General features: G+C 36.3%; 1 long non-coding RNA gene across 1 annotated transcript in view; it reads left to right on the top strand.

Annotated features, from left to right (window-relative positions):
• LOC132127106 (uncharacterized) overlaps positions 1 to 17,469 on the top strand; it is a 35,936-nt gene extending 18,467 nt beyond the window's left edge. The window contains exon 3 of the long non-coding RNA XR_009427484.1: positions 17,035 to 17,469. This is a non-coding gene — a long non-coding RNA (uncharacterized LOC132127106). The remainder of the gene's footprint in view (positions 1 to 17,034) is intronic.
• Positions 17,470 to 18,001: the final 532 nt, after the last annotated feature.

Genomic DNA, 18,001 nt, shown 5'->3' with positions numbered 1-18,001 from the left:
AGAGGTGACAGAGTGACTGCTTTTTACGGTGAGAGTTTCTGTCCTAATAGTACCTAATTTCCTCTCCACACTAGGCTGGCCAAAACAGAAGCAAACTGATGGCACGGTAAAGCCAAACACCTCAGATTACACCTCTGCTGTCCACATGTCTGCAAAAATGGCTCTGATAAATGTTAAAATTGTCATGGAAAATAATGTCAAAGTACTAAAGTAAGTTGGTTAGCTTATCATGTATACAGTAAAAGTTTATTATGATTATTGTTAAATTTAACAATGCAATGTCTAGGTAATTTTCTGTCTAACAAACTTTTTGCATATATATATATATATATATATATATATATATATATATATATATATATATATATATATATATATATATATATACATATATATATATATATTTTTTTTTTATTTTTTTTTTTACAGTGATCAGACATCTTCCTCTTAATATTCACTATAAGTTTTTACAATAATAATATTTACCTTATTATATACTATAATGATTAATAACGTTTGAATGAATTTTATGATACTTGAGATTAGGTCAAATATAAAATTCAATTATATTCAACAAATAGTATTAGTTACTTCAGATTTGTACATGGTAAAAGGTAATGATGCAGTCATATTTCAGACTTCGAAAAAAAGAAAAGGTCTGACTCATAATTGTGGTGTAATGTGGTTCTTGTTAGTGATTATTGTCCAGAGGGACATTTTTTCCTGGTCTCAGAGGGCATAATCTAATGTGGGGATAAATCAAATCAAGTCTGAAGTGTGCTGGTGGTCAGACCTCTTGTCCATTGTTGAACTGACCCATTGATTCCCCAGGGAGCTCAACATGGTGGCAATTAGTCTGAACCCTTCCCCTCCCATCCATTAGTCAGTCCAAACAGCATCCAGCCCACCAGGACTCCTCCGTCCTCTTAATCATTATCCTCTGGTTCAAACAGAAATCCAAGTCAGAGCATACACTTCCATTAGACAAGCTTGTTTAGTGGTTTAAATCCAATCTACAGTGTTTCTGGAGAGCATTTGTTCCTTTACGACATCTTGAAGAACCCACTTGATCTGTGTTTTTCTTCAGGAGATCTGACACAACAAGTGGCTAGTGCTATCCAAACAGGTTTATCACACAGCAGCTGTTTAAAAAATACTGTGACACATCCTTCCGCCTCACCCCTTCTCTCGGTTTCCTTGAGGAACAAAAGAGGGATTTCCTTTTGGACTGATATATGGCGTGGCTGGAGTAAAACGGCGAGAGTTAGAAAGGGAGATAGAATGTCTTTGCGCTATATGCTTGTCTCATCACATTAGCCCGCTGACCGATGACAGACAAAACGAGACACAACGATGCGGGTTTACCCATTCAATCTGTCAGGGTGGATTACTTACAAATTGTGGTCTGTTACTGATTACAGATTACATGATGAAAATTATAGTTCATGAAGTCATCTAGGTTACTAATTTTAGGTCATGTATTCTGACATCTTTTTAGATTACTTGTTACCTAACTGGTTTTAAACTTACCATTACATGTACCACATTGATGTAAAAAAGCAGAAAGAAAATAGATTTAATTCTTTTATATTAACACCATGAAATGCAATAAACATTACATTACGCCAGGGCTTCTTAAAAAAACTGCAGTGAGTTGATAAAAAGCTAATAATGAATTGAATCATAAAAATCTAAAAGAATAAAGAAAATAAAACACTGATGACAGGAATAATATTTTTTTTTTTGCCTGCATGTCAACTAAATATTGAATATTTACACGAACAAACATGAATTAACATGAAAGCAGCAATGACATTACACAATACACATCCAGTGTTTTCAAAACTAAATGAAATGGCATGCAGTAGTATTTATAGAAAGGAATATTTGAAAAAGAAGATTGTGACAATCATTTTTACCATTGTGTGAATAATATGTAATCATGCAATCCATAAAAAGCAACTGTAGTCTGATTATGAGCAATGTAATTTTATCTAAATGCTAATAATCCAGATTACATGTAATCAGTTACTATCCGGCACTGATTGGATGAGATCATTCGATTCATAATCTAATTGTGTGGTTCAATCTCATATCCCAAAAGTCCTGGACGAATGAAAAGCTTAGGTTTTCCTTGTTCATTGGCGGTCTGAAGGCCCAATGGAAGAGCTGAATACACACACAAAGAGCCCACGGAGTTTGTGGGGCCCCTCGGCCCCATCCTCCCCCAAACTCAGGCGTCCCGACCAACTGCTACAGTCCACATAATTCCAATCCGGTTTTCACTTCCTGTTGCGAGGGGTGGGTGGTCATCAAACAGACACTGGCTTTTACACTATAACGGATGCCTGTAAATATTTTGCTACATAGATGCCACTTATTATTATTAATATTTGCCCGCCATCAGTTACTAATGCTTACATGTCAACTGCAGGGATGCTGATAGAATAAAATATGTCTGTTGGAGTCTGTCTTGGAGAAAGTTAGTTAATAGTTTCAGATGAATTTAGAATAGATTTTGTTACATGTTTACGGAGCTACAGGAAGCAGCAAGAACCATCCCGTCCAATCACTTAAAAAAAAGCTTGTTACTATGTTTCAAACTGATTGCAGTAATTTATAGCCTATATTTGCATTTGTGGCAAACTGATAACATATATATTCTGTTTTAATGATCCATTTTACTCTCAAAATGCACAAACATCATTATAAACCAAACACAACAGTCGTTCTGCTAGTGCCACAAGTTTAGCCCACTGGAACGTAAGGTCAGCAAATGGAGAGGAAGGGATATGACTATGACCTCCGCTGGGATAAACAGGGAAATAGAGGGTTTGTATTTATATACAATGGGCACTCAGCAGCCGCTGCACGCTGGGACTGAGAGCTTTCACCACCGCGTGGGGTTAAAGGTTAATAGCCTCTTGGAGTTACATGCATAGAGCACGGGTGAGAGGTCACAACAGGGAGATGAAGACAAACAGGCCCAAAGTTTCACTAACTTCAGGTCGTTTAAGTTAGAAAGGAATAACCAGTGCTTTAAAATGCATTTTATGTCTGTACAATAAGGTTTTTATTATCTTACAACCAGATCACAAGATTAAAATGGTATTTAGTAATCCATAAAAAGTAACTGTAATCTTATTATAAGTGTTTTAAAATGTAATTTAATTGAACTCTTTATGAATTCCAGATTACATGTACAGTAATCAGTTACTTCTTATGACGCAATTTAGTTGTGCTGACTTTAAAGATCTTTACAGATGCGATATGATCACAGTTATGCTGAACATAAACTCACATAATGTGACTGTGTGTAACTCTATGATTAATTGTGCGCCTAAAGCAAGATGTTATAGTTTTACACTCATATCTCCTATAGCTCAGTTAGGTTTTCATTTCCTGAAATCAACTATAAAAATGTATGCAGTATAAAAACTGCGAAAGAAATTGTAATGGCGCCACTACGTAGGCTGATCTTAAACTCATTTATTAGTCAATGAACAGTCATTAGTCAAGGTCAGCTGCATAAAATGGCTAATTTTAGTTTAATGGTCACATATATTAAAGCTATTGAAAACTGGGCTGTGCCTAGCTAATTATTCAATCTAATTGCAGCCATGTCATGTCAACGAATAAGTTGCTTTTTGCAATACACCCTTCCTTGGTATCGCTATCGGTACCTGCTGTAATTAGCACCTTCCTTTTCGTGGATCATGAATGACTTTATGAAGGCTTTGTCTTATATTTGTTTTAAGGAACCTCTTTTTTTTTGCCCAAGTGTGCTCCTACTTCTGTTTTTAGTCATCAACGAGTGAAACCACAAAGATTTTAATAGCTTCAAAATGTTCCATCAATCTTTGTCTTTAGCAGTTGGCTTTGAGTCTAGGTTAATGTCACTGCCTGTTTTGGTATGTGGTTATCCTCCCTATTTGGATGCACTTTTTGTGACAGCTAGCATATTACTCAATGTAACATTCCAGATGTGAGTTTTGTCAAAATTTCCATATGCCTGTACACTTCCAGTGCCTAAAACTCACATGGATCTGACACTTTGGCTCTCAAGATATACGACCGCCGAGAAATTAGCACAACAGACGCTAGAAAATAATTAATCATGGCTGCCAAACTGCATGATGCCTGTAGCTGCAAAAATGCAAAGATTTAGGGTTGATTCTAGGATTCTGTGTTGTGAAGGGGGATGTCTGGTGTTGCAGCTTTATCTAATCTGTAAATGCTCATTGGGGGCTCCTGAAGCTCGTGGACCTCATGGACAAAAAATATAAGAAAGTCAGAAGAAAGATTTCCACAGTATTCAAATGGACGTAATTCATAAAGTTCTACTTATTTTCTGCCCCCTTGCATGTTTGTTTATTGAAGTAATGAAAAAAAATGTAGCGACATATTTTTGTCCATATTACGACGTACATCTGAGTGTAACTGATCATGGAAAAAGAAGAACGTTGGGCGGGGCTTAGGTTCTACGTAACGATCAGTGATTGGATGTTGAGATGTGGGCGTGGTCCACAACAGTGGAGGCAGGTGAACATAAGCTTACAGGGGGGAGTTTTTAGCAGAAATCCCTTTAAGAAATTTTGATCAAACATGTTTAATCAATGGCTGGATGTCTAAGTGGTGCCCACAGAATAACATAGGTTTCATAGACAATTGGACGAGCTTTTGGGGCAGACCTGACCTGTTGAAAAGAGATGGTCTTCATCCCTCCTGGGGTGGCGCCACTCTTCTCTCTAGAAATATGGCAAATAGTCTTAGAGTTTATACTTGACTAAATGGGGCCCAGCTCAGGAAGCAGACAAACTGGCTAAACCGACAGTCTGCTAGCTGCCTCACGTCACAGAGGTCAGCTAATTCTCAGCACATAGAGACTCTTTCACCTAGATATCACACTATAGAGACTGTGTCTATTCCCCAAACTAGAAAAAAAATACAAAAAACTTCCAAACCAAGTTAAGATTAACAATTTAATTGAGGTTCAACAAATAAAAAACAGATGCAATATGGATAAACAAATGATAAAGCTTGGCTTATTGAATATCAGATCCCTTTCTACAAAAACACTTTTTGTAAATAATATGATCACTGATCATAATCTAGATGTGCTCTGTTTGACAGAAACCTGGCTAAAACCTGATGATTACATTATTTTAAATGAGTCCACCCCCCAAGATAACAGTAATAAACATGAGCCATGTCTAAAAGGCAAAAGGGGAGGTGTTGCTTCAATTTATAACAACGTTTTCAGGATTTCTCAGAGGGCAGGCTTCAAGTATAACTCATTTGAAGTAATGGTGCTTCATATAACATTATCCAGAGAAACAAACGTTAATGATAAATCCCCTGTTATGTTTGTACTGGCTACTGTATACAGGCCACCAGGGCACCTTACAGACTTTATTAAAGAGTTTTGTGATTTTACGAGTTAGTTCTGGCTGCAGATAAAGTTTTAATAGTTGGTGTTTGTAATATCCATGTTAATAATGAAAAAGATGCATTGGGATCAGCATTTATAGACATTCTGAACTCTAATGGGGTTACACAACACGTTTCAGGACCTACTCATTGTCGAAATCATACTCGAGATTTATTACTGTCACATGGAATTGATGTTGATAGTATTGAAATTATGCAGCCAAGTGATGATATCTCAGATCATTATTTAGTTTTGTGCAAACTTCATACAGCCAAAATTTTAAATTCTACTTCTTGTTACAAGTATGGAAGAACCATCACTTCTACCACAAAAGACTGCTTTTTAAGTTATCTTCCTGATGTATCCAAATTCCTTAGCATATGCAAAACCTCAGAACAACTTGATGATGTAACAGAAACTATGGACTCTCTCTTTTCTACCATTTTAAATACAGTTGCTCCTTTACGCTTAAGGAAGGTTTAGGAAACCAGTATGACACCATGGTATAATGAGCATACTCGCACCCTAAAGAGAGCAGCCCGAAAAATGAAAACGCAGGTGGAGGAAAACGAAACTAGAGGTATTTCGTATTGCTTGGCGGGAAAGTAACCTATCCTACAGAAAAGCATTAAAAACTGCTAGATCTGATTACTTTTCTTCTCTTTTAGAAGAAAACAAACATAACCCCAGGTATTTATTCAATACAGTGGCTAAATTAAAGCATCATAGCAGTAATGACTTTATTAACTACTTTACTTCTAAAATCAATACTATAAGAGATAAAAATGTAACCATTCAGCCGTCAGCTGGAGTATCGCATCAGACAGTGCACTATAGACCCCCTGAGGAACAGTTCCACTCATTCATCTCTACCATAGGAGAGGAAGAACTGTATAAACTTGTTGAATCATCTAAACCAACAACACGTATGTTAGACCCCATACCATCTAAGCTCCTAAAAGAAGTGCTTCCAGAAGTCATAGATCCTCTTCTGACTATTATTAATTCCTCATTGTCATTAGGATATGTCCCCAAAACCTTCAAACTGGCTGTTATTAAGCCTCTCATCAAAAAAACACAACTTGACCCCAAAAAACAAGTTAATTATAGACCAATCTCAAATCTCCCTTTTCTGTCCAAGATACTAGAAAAGGTGGTATCCTCACAATTATATTCCTTCTTAGAGAAAAATGGTATATGTGAGGATTTCCAGTCAGGATTTAGACCGTATCATAGTACTGAGACTGCTCTCCTTAGAGTTACAAATGACCTGCTCTTATGATCTGATCGTTGTTGTATCTCTCTATTAGTTTTATTGGATCTTAGTGCTGCGTTTGACACAATTGACCACAACATTCTTTTGCATTGACTTGAACACTTTGTTGGCATTAATGGAAGTGCATTAGCATGGTTTAAATCGTACTTATATGACCGCCATCCGTTGGTAGCAGTGAATGAAGATGTATCATATAGATCACAAGTGCAGTATGGAGTACCTCAAGGCTCAGTACTAGGGCCGCTACTATTCATGCTTTATATGTTACGGCCTATGCTCTCAATGTCAAATGCAGAAATGTTAATCCATGCATTTATGACCTCAAGATTAGATTATTGTAATGCTTTATTGGGTGGTTGTTCTGCACGCTTAGTAAACAAACTACAGCTAGTCCAAAATGCAGCAGCAAGAGTTCTTACTAGAACCAGGAAGTATGACCATATTAGCCCGGTCCTGTCAACACTGCACTGGCTCCCTATCAAACATTGTATAGATTTTAAAATATTGCTTATTACTTATAAAGCGCTGAATGGTTTAGCACCTCAGTATTTGAACTCCTTTTACATTATAATCCTCTATGTCCGCTACGTTCTCAAAACTCAGGCAATTTGATAATACTTAGAATATCAAAATCAACTGCGGGCGGCAGATCCTTTTCCTATTTGGTGCCTAAACTCTGGAATAACCTACCTAACATTGTTCGGGAGGCAGACACACTCTTGCAGTTTAAATCTAGATTAAAGACCCATCTCTTTAACCTGTCTTACACATAACATACTAATATGCTTTTAATATCCAAATCCGTTAAAGGATTTTAGGCTGCATTAATAAGGTAAACCGGAACGGGGAACACTTCCCATACCACCCGATGTACTTGCTACATCATTAGAAGAACGGCATCTACGCAAATATTAGTCTGTGTCTCTATTATTCCGAGGTCACCGTAGCCACTAGATCCAGTCTGTATCCAGATCAGAGGGTCACTGCAGTCACCCGGATCCAGTACGTATCCAGACCAGATGGTGGATCAGCACCTAGAAAGGACCTCTATTGCCCTGAAAGACAGCGGAGACCAGGACAACTAGAGCCCCAGATACAGATCCCCTGTAAAGACCTTGTCTCAGATGACCACCAGGACAAGACCACAGGAAACAGATGATTCTTCTGCACAATCTGACTTTGCTGCAACCTGGATTTGAACTGCTGGTTTCGCCTGGTCAGAGGAGAACTGGGCCCCCAACTGAGCCTGGTTTCTCCCAAGGTTTTTTTCTCCATTCTGTCACAGATGGAGTTTCGGTTCCTTGCCGCCGTCGCCTCTGGCTTGCTTAATTGGGGTCACTTCATCTACAGCGATATCATTGACTTGATTGCAAATAAATGCACAAACACTATTTAAACTGGACAGAGATGACATCACTGAATTCAATGATGAACTGCCTTTTACTGTCATTTTGCATTATTCACACACTTTTCCTAATGAATGTTGTTCAGTTGCTTTGACGCAATGTATTGTTTAAAGCACTATATAAATAAAGGTGACTTGACTTGACTTTAAAAAAAACATTATTAAAAACAAGCATATGCATGGATTAATTGTTCTTAATAAGGTCTGCAAAAATGTACATAGAAAATGGGTGAATTTTTATTTTATGCTGACTTTAACTAATTAATCAAATGTGCTAATGTTATTAGACAGTGATGTAACTATACTCTAAGCTCTATTTAAACAATTCTAACATGTTTTAATTAGACTTCTGTGGCTTACACATAAGTAAGGATTAAGAAATATGGCACTTGTCTCAAGCCAGGTGGTTTAATTTCATTCCACACTGAAAAAATGTAAAAATACAGATTGTCCGATTTTCTCAATCATATTATTTGTGGTTAGTGTTGAGAAGGTTACTTGGAAATGTAATAGGTTACTGATTACAAGTTACCCTATTTAGAATGTAATAAGTAGTGTAATTATATCAATTACTTTTTTGAAATAGTGTAACTGAAGTCATTTGATTATTTTTTTATTACTTTTCTAAATTTTTCTAAACTGTTTAAAGCAGAGTTAACCTTACAGTAGCACTAAACACTTATTAGGCTTAGGGTTAGGGTCAGGCCTGAAACATTGGTGTCTCAATGCAATTTGGGATATAAATCAATCATATCTCTGTGTGTGTGTGAAAATATTCATATGTAACCCCCTTTGTAAACATTAATATTTTCATAAATAACTGTCATTTCATTACACTTTTTTTTCAGTAACAGATCACAGTTACATTTATTTTGTAATTAAATTACGTAATTCCGTTACATGTAACTAGTTTTTCCCCAAAACTGTTTGTGGTCAACACAACACTTGATTTATTGGCTTTCAATTAATGTGATTCTTTAAAATCTGCTACTATTTTGGGGGAATGTGAACCAGTCAAGTAGCCTATTTGAAAATTATTTATGATGTTGACATAACTGAAACTGCAATTCCCAGCATGCTTTGCATGAGGAGAGTAAAAATCTTAAAATAAAGAATTATTTTTATGCTTTTGATTGTGAGTCTTGCTCAGTTATGTTGGGTGAATCATTTCAGTGCTCAGTATTTTGCAGATTTTCCACTAAAATGTGTGGGGAAAAGTCTGCAGAACAATGTCATAGAGTGTATCGTGCATGCTATTCCTGTCTCTCAGATACTGAAAAACAAGCCATAATATGAAAATCTCCTGGCCAAACCAGGAAAATGGACATTATGACGCTGTACAAATTAATCACAGCATGTTATTCCATCTTCTCATAGGCTGCAGAAAGATTGTGAGGAAAAAAATACCCTGAAGGATTAACATTCTCTTCTCACAGTGTTTCTTGGCAGCTGTGGGTTTGTGTTAAAGCGCTGAACTGCAGCTGTGTTAGCTGTGCACTGTGTTCATAACAGTACAGAAGTATCCACAATAATATGAAACAGAATGTTTGCATGAGTTGCATACTTTAATGGTTCCTAAAAACACAGATCCATACCTTTGATTAGATGTTACTCAACTAAGTGTGTGATAAGCAATCAGATATGTCATATTATCAGCACTGTTGTCTCTTGAACAGGAAAAGCGTGTCTGCGTCTGCAAACACACTTGATCAGGTGTACTTAATGATTCTCGGCCCAGGCCTGAGCAGGGTGATCTGTTAGCAGCTATTATTAAGATCAATGCTCTGAGTTTGTCAGGCAGGAGGACTCTACAAGTGGTGCTTTTGCAATATTTGTGTAATGTTGTGGCAACATGAATCTGCCTGAAGAGCATTATTTGAATGTCAAGTGTCGGTTGCATGGTGCCAATCTGTCTAGAAATATATCTCATGCTAGAGAACATAATTTTCCCAGTGGGGAAACACATGCTATAATAACCAATCAGATCTTCTCTAGATCTGTTCTAATCTGACAAGCATTTGGACAATTTAGGACAATTTATATAAAGAAATATGTTACAAATTATCAAGTACTTAACACAATAAATTAAGCATGGTTGTCTTCATGCATTATGCATGGCTGTATGCTCAGTGGTTGCTCTAAAATAAATTTTTTTCAGAATTGGTTCCATTTTTTTTATTTTTGTTTTAGATAATTATTCTCAAATGTGCATTGTAAGATGATAAAACACCCTGACAATGATTCCTGCAATACTCTGCAACAGAATCTACAGCATAGTAGATAGTACATAGTAGACTACATAGTGTAATCTGATTCGGGTAGAAATGACTAATGAATGGTTTATTTTTACTGAATCAGAAACATACATGGCAACCAATGTAATCTGATTCCTGAATGAATGACCCTTATTATATGGTTCTTTTCGTTGAATGAAAAAATACAGCTCTACCAGTGTAGTTTGATTCTCTGAACGAATGACTCACCAAATGAATGACTCTACTGAATCTGTTCTTTTTACTGAATCAAGAATCAAAGTCTGATTCCTAAATTAATGGCTTTCATGAGCTGGTTCTTTACAGTAAATGAGAACATAAAGTAAAACCAGAGCTGTCTGATTTCTGAATGAATGATGAGCCGGTTATGAGCCTTATGAGCCGGTTATTTTTTAATGAATCAAAAGCAGGCGATTCCCAAATGAATGATTCTAACAAATCAGTATTTTTTACTGAATCAAAAACATACAGCGCAACCAGTGTAGTCTGATTCCCAAACAAATGAGCCAGAATATTTTATTGAATCAAACACATGCAACTAACTAAACAGTGTATTAACTGGCAGTTTATTCATTAAAAATAAATAAATAAATAAATATGAAAAGAAATGCTGTGAAGAAACTGTTGAGATTTCAAGGAGATCTCATTTGTGAAATCCATAATGTTCCTTTCATGACAACAACTGTTGTTTTGTTTCAACCAGAGAAGAGTATTTCAAATTTATTCCACGTTTTTATGTGTGCAACACCCTAACATTTTAACAGCTAGAAATAAAATAGAAAGATGGATGTCATACTGTGCTGACTGGCTCCGTCTCATTAGAGTTTTTACTATTGCCTGTACAGAAAAGCTGAAATAATGTTCATGTTTCCTCTGTGCCCAGAAATGTGCTGCGGTCTGAACAGGAGGGGGCTTTTCATGGATGTTTAATGTAGATTCATTGTATTGCATTTTTATTTTTGTGCTTTTTATGAGCTAGCACATGAAAATAATACAGGAATATAAAAAAAATAACCAGTTTTTTTAATGCAATCTTATCTATTTTTGTCCTAACAATTAGGTAAAACAGATTCAATCATATTTTAATCTCAGTTATGCTAAACAGACCACCATCAGTTGAAAGCAGCAATATCATCTGGTCATGGTCACGCTCTTTTATGCCTGATGATGAAGTGCATGTACTTTTACCTGTGTCAGGTTCATCCCTCTCTGCCCGATTCTTCGGTCCCTATGTTATAAAAAAGAAGATAAGTGAAACTGATTTAATGATTCATATGCCTGACAGGAAACGTCAAACTTGTGCGTGTCACATAAATATGTGAAAAGCATACCATGCTAGGGAAAAAGCCAATGAGAAAAAGGTTTATTACTGAATAATGTTGCCATAGTTGCAGAGTTGGAGCCGCCTTCTGAGATTTCGGTTACTAACGGGGATGGTGTGGTCCTTCGCAATGCTCCTCAGCAGTGCGTGAGGTTAGAAAATTCACTCCCTGGAGTTTCTTATTGTTCCCGGCCCGGATGGAACGTTCATGTTCTGCACAGATTATAGAAAAGTGAATGCAGTTACTGTGCCAGACAGCTATCTGTTACCACGTATGGAGGACTGTGTTGAAAATGTAGGCTCTGCACATTTCATCAGTAAGCTAGCTAGACATGTTAAAAGGTTACTGGCATGTTCCACTTACTTCACAAGCTTCTGAAATTTCAGCTTTTGTAACTCCAGACACCTTTCTACAGTACACGACCATGGCTTTCAGTCTCAGAAATGCACCTGCAACATTTCAGGGTCTTGTAAATATAGTGTTGGCTGACATACCATATTGCAGTGCATATCTTGATGATTTAGTAATTTATTCCATGATCTGGCATGAGCATGTAATTTCCTTAAAAGCGGTGTTTGAATGTCTTTCTAATGTTTCCCTCAACTTGGCAAAACGCGAATTTGGTCAAGTGACTGTCACATATCTTGGAAAAGAGGCCAAGTCCGTCCTGTAGTGGCGAGAGTTTACAGTTCCTATACCCGCCGAGAGTTGCAGAGATTCCTTGGTATGGCTGGTTACTACCACAGTTTTTGTAAAAACTTTTCTACTGTCGTTAACCCTCTTACAACATTGCTTAGCCCGTCTACACCTTATGTGTGGTCTGATGCGTGTCAGAATGTCACTTTTGTTTAACACCCCTGTCCTTGCAGCTCCGGACTGTACATCGCATTTTAAACTTGATATTGATGCAAGTGCCTTTGGTACTGCTGCCGTACTCCTTCAAGAGGTTGGAAATGGTATTGATCACCCTATTAGTTATTTTTCTAATAAGTTTAATAAACACCAACGCAATTATTCTACGATTGTACAAATCTAAATGTTACCTCTTATATCTTTAGATCCACAAACAAAAGTCGTAACAGGATGTTTAAGGCAAATACATCTGTTGAATCCGGGCACCTACAGCACTTTTCTCTTCGCAGGAGAATGTTACTGTCTATGGCCCAGATGAGTCTCCAAGCCACAACATGACATCCATCTCAGGATCTTTAATGATCTTTAAAGAGGATGTCTACCACTGGAGACACTGGATTCATGTGAGGCCCACATTGGTGAGGACAAAGGGTGAATTCTTCCCCAGCCGAGTACGGCTAGAGGAAGTAGTGCAGATGCCAGTGGAGATAACTGAGTGTGGGCTCGAGTTTCCACCAGCTGGTCACACATAATTCTGCTGTGCACAGAACTGTGTATAATTGAGGGTGGAGAGTGTGAACCAAAACGTATTATGCAAATATTATTATTATATAAATTATTATTATAAAAAATGGGGGAGACTGATAGTGTTTAAAGTAAGAATTTTTTTGTTTATTTACAATTCTCTTCAATATTCTCTTCATATATATACATATATATATATATATATATATATATATATATATATATATATATATATATATATATATATATATATATAATAAAAAATATTTATATATAATAAAATTTAAAAACATTTTTAATATAACTCAAGTTTGTTTCATACAATTTTTATAATGTACATATACATTTTATACAAAAATAAATATTTTATAAATAAAATTAGAATATTAAAATAATAAAATTAAATAATTAAAATAATTAAAGAAATAAATGTTTTAACTCTATTTAAACTCATTTAAACTCTTAACCCAACTTTTTTAGAGAACTACAGAATGCTTTCCACTTCTACCATTTATTGCAGAAACACTTGAACAAGTTGTGTTCAACCAAGTTTCTGCATTTCTCACACAGAACAACCTCCTGGACAGCAACCAGTCTGGCTTCAGAAATGGACATTCGACCGAGACTGCCTTGTTCTCAAGCCCTAAGACTGGCAAGAGCGGCTTACAAATCCTCTATACTTATCTTGCTGGATCTGTCTACTGTTTTTGATTTGGTCAACCACCAGATCTTCCTGTCAACCCTATTAGAAAATGGCATCTCAGGAACTGCACTCCATTGGTTTGAGTCTTACCTCTCAGATAGGTCCTTCATGGTATTTTGGAGAGTAAGTCGCAGCATCAAACTACTGGGGTGCCTCAGGGATCAGTTCTTGGACCACTGCTCTTCTCCATTTACATGGCATCAGTAGGTTCCGTCATTCAGAAACATGGCTTTTCATATCACTGCTATGCTGATGACACTCAACTCTACCTCTCATTCCATCCTGATGATCCGACAATAGCTGCTCGCATCGCAGCATTTCTTGTTGAATGATGGACCATCACCTTCAACTCAATCTGGCTAAAACAGAACTGCTTGTGGTTTCAATAAACCCATCACTTCATCACAACTTAGGCTCATCACCTCCTGGTGGAATGACCTGCCCAACTCAGTTAGAGCAGCTGAGTTCTTACCCATCTTAAAGAAATAGCTAAAAACACATCTGTTCCATCTTTATTTAACCCTATAACTCTAGTACGCTCTATTCTATTTTAATTCTACTTTATCTATTTGTCTTCTTTTACCAAAGTAATATTTACAAATTAATATTATATAATATATTTATGAAGATAATTTATATTTATCAAATCAATTTATTTAAATATGTAATTAAAATATAATATATATTTGCACATTGTCCTTGTATTGTGAATTGTTCTGCCGGAACAGGAGTGTACGAGGATTTAGACTAATCTAGTTCCTCTAAAAAGGTTTTAATCTACTTTTAACAACCAATTTGGACTTTACCCGCCTTTGTCCAAGTAGATTAAAATGAAGCCATTGCAGTGCACTTTAACTGCTGACAAATACTCTTTACACCATTATACTTAAGTTTAATCAGCATTTGGCCAACCAGCTTCTTCATAAAAATCATACCGGTTGAATAGTAAATTTTGGATATTTTAATGGATATCTATGATATTGGGCACAGTGAAGTTAAAAAAGCACCACATGGTACATGGATTTAGTTAAGAGCACTGAAGTGTAAATCAATCTGAAATCTTGACTAATTGTTTTAATAAGGCTTAGCATTCCTAAAACATTTTAATCTAATTCAAAGTAGACCACATGAGAACTGGACCATTGTAAAATTCAGCTGCGCCTTTGAACTTTAATCCACAGATTCAGAAAATCTCAGTTCATTCTGAGGTGTTTCTTTTTGAGCGTGAGTTTCTGTAAAGTGTTTCCTATAAGTCAGAAGTGAGAGTGAAAATCAACCATCAAACCTAGATATTTATTACAGAAGCACAATAAGAAACATTAAAAACTTGGCAAGTATTTAAAATCACAATAAAGGGTAATTTAGTACATAAATTAAACAAAAGTTTGGACACACCTTCTCATTCAAAGAGTTTTCTTTATTTTCATGACTATGAAAATTGTAGAGTCACACTGAAGGCATCAAGGGCTATTTGAGCAAGAAGGAGAGTGATGGGGTGCTGCGCCAGATGACCTGGCCTCCACAGTCACCGGACCTGAACCCAATCGAGATGGTTTAGGGGTGAGCTGGACCGCAGACAGAAGGCAAAAGGGCCAACAAGTGCTAAGCATCTCTCGGGGAACTCCTTCAAGACTGTTGGAAGACCATTTCAGGTGACTACCTCTTGAAGCTCATCAAGAGAATGCCAAGAGTGTGCAAAGCAGTAATCAAAGCAAAAGGTGGCTACTTTGAAGAACCTAGAATATGACATATTTTCAGTTGTTTCACACTTTTTTGTTATGTATATAATTCCATATATAATTCCACATGTGTTAATTCATAGTTTTGATGCATTCAGTGTGAATCTACAATTTTCATAGTCATGAAAATAAAGAAAACTCTTTGAATGAGAAGGTGTGTCCAAACTTTTGGTCTGTACTGTATATAACAATGTTAAATATAACTTAAAATGCTACTTTTTATAATTATTATATATACACATTTTAATCTAATTCAAATATATTTCATAAAAATTTCAAATAATTAAAACGTTATTTTTACAAACTTTTTATACTACACACACACATACAGTATACATATAAAAACTTGTTACTGAGTTTTTAATGAGTGTAATGAATATATTATAAAAAAATATAAAATGTTTTTAAATATAAATAATTTACAACAAAAGAAGTAAAGTACCGCCCTATATTATTTTCTTATTAAATATGCTTATTTATTTGGAAATATGTCCTGTTATGAAAGTAAAATGGATGGTTTGTGTACGGGACTCATAATGATTTTAACAAACCTACAATCTATTGGCTAAGTTTCTTAGAAATGCCACGTCCATTCTTTTGCAAGTAATGTTGTCAGACCTGGCATGCGATTCAAAGCCTCTAAACATCTCAAAATAGTGTTACCTAAATACTCTATGATTACGCAAACACCCACATCTTCCTTAAAAAGAACGAAAGTGTCATAACCATTAAATATTATACTGTGGCATATCCACAGCTGGTATGAATATAATTCCCTTTTGCATCCTAGCTGTTTTTGTGTGTTTTACGGCTTTGGATTTTACATCCTGTTCAGGTGAAACTGCACTCTATTATTTATGGCTCATATAAAAATGTGCCTGTTCCCACGTGCTGTTGAAAGTTTTATTGTGTTAATTATATATTGGCAATGGCCCAGGGTCTGGAGGTCTGCTTAGAAAATGGAGGTAATTGTGTAAAAAGGGAGGTTCAACACGTGTGCGTCTGTGTGAAAGCTTTAGCTCACGCCCAGAGTATTTGCATCTTTTTTTCTGCTGTCTCACAGTTACTTGCATGGATTTTGCATGACGGGACATGTCCTTAGTCACAAACAGCTCTCATTGGTGGTAATGATGGCTGGTTAATGGGTACACAATGTCTCTGTGTTATCTATTGAATCTGTACTTTCAATAGTAGAAATCAATGGCCATAAACAACAGAAAAAAAAACTCCAATGTGAAGTTGTACGTATTATTTTACGTACAGTATATATATATATATATATATATATATATATACACACACACACACACACAAACACACACATAAATCGAGATATATATTTTTCATGGGAAACTTCGGTTTAGAGGTTTGTTTAGTTATAGTTATATTGTTATAGTTATACTTCTCTTACCAAAGACCACTAATAATGATAAAACTGTACATCATGTGACAGTTCAAATGAAACTGCAAACGTTGATTATGAATTGTCTGCGAAATGTCATTCTCAGGACGGGTCACAGAAGATGAAAGCAGAAGAAGCCAGCGGTGAACCCAGGATTGACCTCTCACATGCGCAGAATGAGAGAAAGCTTTGTTTCAGATTGTCTTAAAATAGGAACTAGTTCCTCATTTTTCTCTTGGAGTATTCAGAATATAACAGTCAACAGTTTCTGGTGGGAAACAAATTTTGCCGGCTCTACGAAACTGAAAATCGTCTCACGTCTTTGGTTGATTTAATAAAGCATTGATTCGGCTCATCACTTCACATTTTGCTTTGATTACACAACAAAGGACAGAAATAAGGTGTTAAAACATGAAAGCACCCAAATTTTGTGGCACAAAAAAAAGTAGGGTAGGATGAGAGAGAGAAGAAATGGCAGGTAATGCAATATTCATGTGCACAAGGCAGATTTCCCTTTAGTTCTCATGATTAGAGGAGAGAAATCTTCGCCCGGCCCATCTTCTCAGATGATGGATGCATTAATGGCAAGTTGTTATTTTTTTGGTACTTTCAGAGAAGAGAGAAGATGTGGCTTCATCAAGGAGATGCACTTCTCCTTCCCCTGCTCTTTGATGTAGAGAAACGACGTCCACGGTTAACCCTGCGTGTGCAGCGGCTGAGTATTTCTCTTTCAAGCCTGAGATGATGAAAGTGATGGTGCCGTGGTGGCGCTGTGTTGGGGGAGTACAGCTTCTCTCGGAAAAGAGATGTGACCCTGATTGAAATGAGGAACATATTTGATCTTGAAATGAAGTGCTTCCTTGCTTTGCACTAATGCACTCATCTTTGATGATCAAACGTAATTGATATTACTACATTGCCTTTAAAGCTTACTGAACGACACTCCAGCATATTGTCCAGAGAATACTGGAGTCATTGCTGGAAGGATGTTTACTGTGTAGGATATTTCCAGATGAGATAGGCACCACTGTATTTGAAATAGAGCAAACTGAGATGGCAAATGCACTGTAAAA

The sequence above is a fragment of the Carassius carassius genome, chromosome 45 (genome assembly GCF_963082965.1).
Source record: "Carassius carassius chromosome 45, fCarCar2.1, whole genome shotgun sequence".
Taxonomy (NCBI): domain Eukaryota; kingdom Metazoa; phylum Chordata; class Actinopteri; order Cypriniformes; family Cyprinidae; genus Carassius; species Carassius carassius.
The sequence above is the reverse complement of the archived record's forward strand: the minus strand, read 5'-3'. Positions and strand labels throughout refer to the sequence as shown.